The 8,262-nt window shown below is 34.2% G+C and overlaps 1 long non-coding RNA gene and 1 pseudogene across 4 annotated transcripts; one reads left to right on the top strand and one right to left on the bottom strand.

Moving 5' to 3' along the window:
• The first annotated feature begins 2,888 nt into the window (after positions 1-2,888).
• On the top strand, positions 2,889-4,540 carry LOC106326094. 4 transcript variants are annotated; one of them, XR_001267143.1, is made up of 4 exons: positions 2,889-3,158; positions 3,241-3,350; positions 3,459-4,010; positions 4,192-4,540. It is a non-coding gene; the product is annotated as an uncharacterized LOC106326094 (long non-coding RNA). The 4 variants fall into 4 exon arrangements; XR_001267142.1 differs by having other exon boundaries at positions 3,241-3,372; XR_001267141.1 differs by having other exon boundaries at positions 3,241-3,580; positions 3,843-4,010.
• Positions 4,541-5,578: 1,038 nt separating this feature from the next.
• LOC106323023 lies at positions 5,579-7,597 on the bottom strand (annotated as a pseudogene).
• Between the last annotated feature and the right edge of the window lie 665 nt (positions 7,598-8,262).

The raw sequence follows: 8,262 nt of genomic DNA, 5'->3' as shown, positions 1-8,262 counted from the left end.
TACTATGTTTGTTTGTTCAGTATTTGCAAGTTCTTGGATTGTACGAGGATAAGGAGGAAACATGTAGAAGGAAGGGATTCTGGGGAGTCTTAATCAGTTTATACTACTACTTTGTAACTATAAGAAATTGTGCTTATAGATATTTCGTTTATGGTTATGATAAGGATTGAATGATCAGCTGCTTCATGAGACAATGCAGAGCAGCAGAGATATTTACTTCCGGCTAGGGGTAACCATAAAAATATATAGAAGATTAACTTTTTTTTATTCTCTTTTTTTTTTGTGCTGAGAAGTGGGAACTCTTTCATGTAAAATGATAAGGCATGCCGTGAATTGGTTGAAAGCTATGTGTTTCTTTGTTATGTCTCACATTCCTCATAACAAAATAATACACTAATCTATAGATTGCTTATAAATTTCTGAATATTAATATTTTGCATTACTATAATAAAAATAAATGTAATTCTATAACTTTAAGGAAAATAAAAAATATTTTCACATTAGAGATCACGCAGTATAATATAAAATTAGGTGTTTTGCCGGCGCATGTGGGCATAATTTTCTTATCAATAATTATTAGTTTATATCTTATTAATCTAAAACCAGCATGATAAGTTATTATATATGTTTTCAGATAGTTAAATCAAACATCAAAGTATATATTTATGTCAAATATTTTATCAAAATATACACTTATTATTGTGTAAATTTTTTTTTTGTCATCAACAATACATACTCATATTTGTGTAATTTTTTTTTTAAAACACTCATATCTTAGAAATAGTTTAGAAAATATCTTTATATAAATTTTTTTTTCTTGAATAATATTTCATTATAATTTTTGTATCTATTTAACTTTTATAATAAAAATATTGTTTTCATATAGCAACAAAATATATATAAGAATTATCTGATTTTTAAAACTTTTGATCATTTTATTATATTATTTTAGAATCAATTATTTAATATTAATATAATATATAAATTTTATATGATTAAAACAAAATTTAATTATATATAAAATTGATTAAGGGTATTGTTTTAATTAACACATTAGCGAATCAGTTAGAAATTAATAATAAATCAATAACCTAGCTAAAAGTCTAAAACCTAATAAAATATGACAAATAAGAGAAACTAACTAAATTTTAATATTAAATAAAAATTTAATATTACTAAAATAAATTTTATTTTATAATATTTATATAAGATTAATTAATGGTATTTTTTAAATTAATAAATTAGTAACTTAGCTAAAAATAAATAATAAATCAATAATTTAACTAAAACCTAATAAAAACATGACAAATAAGCAAATTTACTAAAATTATGGATAATATAAAATATAATTGATTCTTTAATACAAAATTAAATTAAGATTTTTGTTAAATCAAACATAAGTCTGCCGTATCGGTGTTACAAAAAAACAATCATTAATAGTGTCGTAGGAATTATGTATTTCCCATTAGCGAATAAAATTTAAGGATAGCTCAACGTATAGACGAGATTATGGAGATTGATATGGGAGTTGTGGTAACGGAAACAACTGTTCCTTGGCAAAGAAATGCCCCTGCTAGACATCCTGGATAAATGAAAAAGACATATCTGGACTTGGCTTTGTGTTAATGGATGGTGACTTCCCAATGCTGTTTGGAGCAAGGGCTGATATACACACACCAAATCACCACTGCAAGCGGAAGCTGAAGGTTTGCTATGGGTAATGCAAGTGATACTGAAGTTTGGACATATAGAGATGATCTTTCAATCGACTGTGAACAACTGGTTAAACTCATTCAAAAGGAGGAAGACTGGCCTGCGTTGGACTCGGAGCTCGACGAAATACAAGCTGTATCCAAAGAATTTTCTGAACTTTCTATTGCTTATATTCCTAGATCTTTCAAATTCCGTACCCATAACCTAGCAAAAGGTGTCCGATCACGCGCACTCGATCAACTTTTATAAACCCTTTTGCACCAAGTTGGCTAGCCTCACAAGCTAGCATGAGGGTGCCAAAAAAAGAGAATAAAGTTGAAAGTGAAACTAAATATCCTAATGAACAAATTTATCAGAAGTCCATATTTACGTGGATGTCTATATGGGACAAACAATTTTTTTAGACAATTATAGAATATAGTCACGAAAATCAATCCTAAAATATATAATCTAAAAAACCATTTAATCAAACCATCAAAATTTTCAATATTACACCAAATAAGTATATAAAGACCATCTATATTCTCTTCATGTATAATGTGTTGTGGTAAGATTCAAAAAACTAACTTACTTTACAGTAAGGGAAAATTAGATTTTTAATTCCAAATTTACAGTAAAAACATAAAATTCAATAAAACTAAACAATTGACATAATAGTACAAAAATATGAAAAAAAAAAATCAAAATAATATCCGCGTGTAGCGCGGACAAGGACCTAGTATATATAATGCCACTCTTTTCTCTCTTCTAAGACTATCCACGTGTGCAGTTGTTTAAAGTTGTGGGCCCACTTTGTGTCCGGTTTAGTTAAGTCGAATTGGTTAGGAGATTGGTCGGAATTGTGTTTTTTCGCGTGTGGTTAGATAAATAAATGAAACTCTGCGTTTTGTTCTTATCTGAATTAAGACTTCTTTGTTAGAGCATCTCCAATGTAAAACTCCATTTTTTCCTTCAAAATGGAGTAAAAGTGAAAATGGAGTAAAATTGCTCCAACCCTACTCCATTTCCCACTCCATTATGAAGTGATGAACAAACAAAAAATAAACTACTCCATTTATGGAGTAAATTTCATTATGGAGTGAGATATGGAGTTGGGTTGGAGCATTCCTTACTCCATATCCATTTTTACTCCATTTTAGAGGAAAAAATGGAGTTGGGATGGAGATGCCCTTATCTTCTTCCCCAAATCAACCTAGCCATCTCCGCTTCTTCATGTTTTTTCTCTCATCTCTTTACCTTCCATGCCGTTCAATGTATTTCTTTTAATTCGACAATAATTGTTTTTCACATTAAACCCAGTAAAGATGTCGACCTTTCTGCTTCCTTCACGCCAAATGTATAAATATGAGAGGGTTGAGAGTATGATGATCCTCAGAACCACAGTCAGATTATTTTCTTTATCAAGCGTAGAAAGAGTCTCAAAAATGTCTTCCTCCGATGAGGAGGTATTGTAACGAGAAGCATCTTTTATTAGATCTTTAATTTTGTAAAAAGCAGATGATCTAAATCTTCAAACTTTAATTGCAGGATTCGGTGATACATGGATTCATATTCTCTCATCATCAACCTCTAAAAATTCATGCTGCGGAAGTTTGACTATCTCCAAGCTCTAGCAAACCTTAATTTAGAACTCCCTGGTTTGTTCTTCAAATATGTTTGGTAATTTATTGTTTAAGTAATTATATATGATTTGGTAATTAAATTGGCTTCAAAGATTTGATTTCTGAATCAAATTTTTATTTCAGAACGTTACATATGCATCTTTTGAATTAGTATGTTTGATTTCCTCGGTCCATTATATTTGAGTCAAATGTGATTCAATACAACTGTGAGAGTTGTGAAGCATGGAAATAATCTGAGTGAGAAGGTAAGTTTTTCCCCCGTTTGCTGTCACATAAATGATGTGCACTTAAACATGAGTCTACTTAAATATTCCTTTATTTTAATTCATTTTAAACAGATAATAAATTATGTAAAGAATGGAAAGAATGTTTCAAGCTGTTATGGTTTTGTAGAATTAGACTCTACAGAGATGTACAAGTATATAATAGTTTTGTGACATTGTCTCTTTGAAACTTCGAGTTGATTGAATTTGATGAAGTACAGGGACACATTTTTTTCAATCTCAGGGAATATTGTGGGGCATGCTTTCAAGTTGAGGTTTTCTGAAACACGCGAAGGGACACGGTTCGGAAAGTTTGAGATAATTTTCCAACAAAGTAACATGTGCAAGTTGTAGCTGTTGAGTGTTGAGGCAACCAGAAAGAGCTAAGACAGCTTTTCAGCACATTTAATAGGTAAGAATGCAATTTCTAGAGTTAAGGTCTTACATGTCGTTTTGGTTTAGGATTATTTTCGTTACAAGTCACAACAGCTACACGGGTGTGACATTAGCCTCTGTCGTAATTAGAAGTTGAGTTGGATTTACTATTCTTAGAAACATCAACCACAATCATTCATGTTTCTTTGTTTATGCAGAGCTTCCACAGAGGAATATCAGACAGTACTCAGGTTGCAGCTTTGTTGATTCCATGGCAAGCAAGAGACTTCAAACGCGAAAAAGCGTGGTCGAGCACTTTTTCCCTCTTAAATGTCTTCATTTGGATGCATTATCGACTCTTTATTTACTGTCAAAGGTGAATGAGTGAGCCAAAGATGGCAATAACATGGAAAGGAAGAGTCATCGTTCAACTGGTAACTATCATGAAATGAACTTACAAAGAGAAGAACATCTACAGAATAACCACATCCCCTCTGTTAAAAAGTTGTGTTGACCATAATTCGATAAGTTACCACTATGATTGATAATTCTCCATTATTTACTCTGTACTGGTTTAATATACTTGACTATTAATTTAGGATTTTAATTTTTAATTAAATAATAGAAAAGAATGTGTGTTACTTATATAAAGAGTAGAAATGGTTCCAACATTTTTGAATCTACATTTTTTTTTTAGTCTCGCTTGAAACTGACTGAGCTTTAACGTACAACAAAATGGTTCTAACAGAAACTTCAAAAGGGATCTTGAGAAAGAGGATTGTGTAGACTAAGAAATCAAAAAATTGTACAAAAAGAGCCACATAGTAAACTTTTTTTTTGTAAAAGTACACAGTAAAAAGTTAAGTCAAGTCAGATGAAAATCTAAATCATTCTTTAAAGAAGACTGTAGACACTCTATTATGCTTGAAGAAAATTAACACACACAGTACACATCATTAAAAAAAATTATGGGAGAAGAGTAACTAATGGACCTGAATAAGGAAGAAAAAAAAATCAATAACACTATGTATATGAATACATCGGCCGTAGTCCAAAATTATACAAAGAAACCAATAACATAAACATTTTGTTCCAATTGCATGCATAATGAAAAGCAAACCAACAGATACATACCCCCGCGCAGCGGGGGTTGACGATCCCTAGTATTATTTAGTATAAGAGATCAAATGTTTGTCGGTTAGTACTGAGAATTAAATGATATGATTTTAAATTAATGACTTTCTAGTGAAGGTCCATTCTTTTAAATATCACATATGAATGATAAGTCGTGACTTCTCTTTTAATATAATAGATTCTATAATTTTTATCATAATCAAAATCTATTAAAATCGTGACATATCAACTTCTCTTAAATTATCATTTACTCACCTTCAAACAAAATACACACGAAGAATGCAGATGCAGCCATAATCTTTTGACCAAGCGCAGCCGTCACCAAGAATATTAGATATATGAATTAAGGATTACAACTTCACTCGAAACACTTAAAATCTTCTTACTAGTATTATCTAAAACTAGACTTGAATTTTTGAATAGCGTGTAACTGTTTGGCTTATGGATAGGAAAAAAAACGAACCGAACGTCGGATCCTAACAGATGTAAACCAAACTAAAATATATGTCCAACCTTCAATACTGGTGTGAACAAAAAAAAAAGGAGTTAGTGGAATCGACAACAACACTCGTCTCTTTCCGTCAATTTGCAGTAAAATTCTAGCTACTCAATTTGAATTCCATAACTCTATTTATATACATACAATATATCCCATACTCGAGCTATACATAATAAGCTATCCATACTGCATTGTACAAATCCATTGTTATATTATACGTATGAAACTGTGAGTTGAAAATCAAATGTTAGTAAGAATCTCCAACTGTTTGTACAATCCTTATAGACAATGAAGCCAAGTAGATAACCAAAAGCCCTACCCCCATCACACCACCAAGCCTCATCCTGTTACTAAACAGAACCAAGAACGACCAAACCAGTCCTACCACCAGAAACCCAAGACTCTCCAACAAACGAGGATCCGTCTTTATCACAATACTCAACGGATAAACCTCCCACGCGCATCCCACAAGCGATATCCCAAGAGCAAACAACGTATTAAAGATAGGACCCGCGTAACACCCAGATACAGCCACTTGAGCTCCTTCGTCACCATCGTTTAACGCCATCGTCACGTTGGTTATAAGATCTCCTATCGAGTTCCCCCACGCGAGGACCGTTAGGCCTAAGATCGACGGGCTTACCCCGAAAATGTAACCTAGTGAAGTTAGAAGCGCGACTAGCTCTTGCGCTGAGATGTAACTCCATGTCATGCTCATAATAAACCCTCCTGCTAACCATGGTAGTAACCATTTCTTTGGTGTCTTCGTCGTGGCTAATGCAGTGAGACCGAGAACTATACCGACCGAACACCCGGTTAGATACACAACTCCTGCCTCAACACTCGTTGGACTACGCTTCCAGTTCCATAGTAAGGATAACAGAACCGGAGCAAATGTGACTGAACCAACAGCTGTTGGTTTAGACCATTTGGCTTCACTCACAACAGGAATTGTCAATTTCCTTGGCAGGTAGATAGGTAGATCATCATCATCAGCGACATTACTACAATGCTCTTCATCAACAACACCATCATCAAGATCCTCTCTTTGCAAGATTGTCTCACTAAGACTCCCACGCTTATGAACCGACTCAATATCAAACTCACCACCTTCTCCACCAAAGATACACAAAGGCGACATAAACAGCGTACAACGAACAGAACACAAGAGCGCCCCAGAAGTTAATCTTTCCACAAACCAAAATCAAAACCCAAGGAGCCAATCGCCGCGCAGAAGAAGCAAACGTCTCTAATAAAAAGCAGACCTCTCGATCCTAACCCCTCTACTACGCAACGCGATGCTTATAATCCCAACCACAACAGTGTTGAGACCAACATCGTAAGTGCCCTTCGAATCTTCCCCCATGAAAGAGACCAAACTCGCGAACAGATCAGGAGCGCCGTTGCCGAGCGAGAGAAGCGTCACGCCGGCGACGGTTGGGGATAGGTTGAGAAGCTTCGAGAGATGAGCAGAAATACTCGGAGGCAGTGTGGCCCAAGACGTAGAACAGAGCGAGGAGCCAGAGGAAGAGGAGGGATTGGCCCAAAAAGTGGAAACTTTTCGAAGTTGCAGTAGAGTAAGGAGAGGTAATCGACGAAGCCTTGGCTCGCGCAAGGGTCGATGGTTTTCAGGTACGCGCACTTTGATTGGTAGTCGTGAAAGTGCTTCAGGGCACTGCAGCCATCATGGTCTGTTTTGGGCTTGAATCAACAGGGGTAGAGAAGAAGGTGAAGATTACACAAGAGACGAGGATGAGGAATGTAATGTAAGAGTAACCATAACGGATTGAAGAGAAGGAGAATCCCATCAATCAGGTGAAACCTGGAACTCGAAAAAAACAGAGTAAAACGATCAGGTGGGGTTTTATCAAATTTTTACGAGATTGGGTTTGTTAAGCGTGGAGAATCTATTAATGGGTTTCGATTAAAAGATCATGAGACGTGAGAGAGAAACATATAGATAAAACACGAACTCGACGCGGAGAGAGAGAGAGAGATAAAGGAAGAACCTTTATTAATATCTAGATAAACCAAAAAGGTAACGAATCCACCACGGGTTTGGGGAAGAGAGGCGAGCGAAGCGAAGAATACACACACACGTACACTTGAACAAGGGACTTACCTGCCGAAGACAAACGTCACAAAAAAAACAGAGGAATCGATTTTTATTTTTATTTTTATATCTAAAGAATACGAAAAGTTTGTCACTTTGTCATTACCGTTTTGGGCTTCGGTGTTTTCAGACATGGCATTGTGTCGGCTTCGAGATCTTACATGCCTCATTTTCCTATTCCATTACGTTTTCGTGGAAAGGGAAAGGAAAGAAAGACGAGGCTTTATCGCGACTCAACAGCAAATTAGCTTTTCCAGTTTCCACAATTAAAGTAATACTAGATTCTGATCCGCACGCCAGCGCGGATATGAATTTTCAGTTTTTAATTATTTATTTTATTAAATGATGTATTTGTAATATTCGTTCATATTATATTCATTAAGTAAATATTTTTTTTGCATCTTAAACTATCTATTTTTTACGAATGTGTGATATCATATAAAAAATATAAAAAAAATGAGTATAGAGTTAATTAGATAATTTTAAAAACAGAAATTTTTCTTTCGTGTGCGATATCATATAAATAATGATCCACCCAGTTAA

This window comes from Brassica oleracea, chromosome C2, assembly GCF_000695525.1.
Source record: "Brassica oleracea var. oleracea cultivar TO1000 chromosome C2, BOL, whole genome shotgun sequence".
Taxonomy (NCBI): domain Eukaryota; kingdom Viridiplantae; phylum Streptophyta; class Magnoliopsida; order Brassicales; family Brassicaceae; genus Brassica; species Brassica oleracea.
This window is presented reverse-complemented; position numbering and strand designations above follow the sequence as displayed.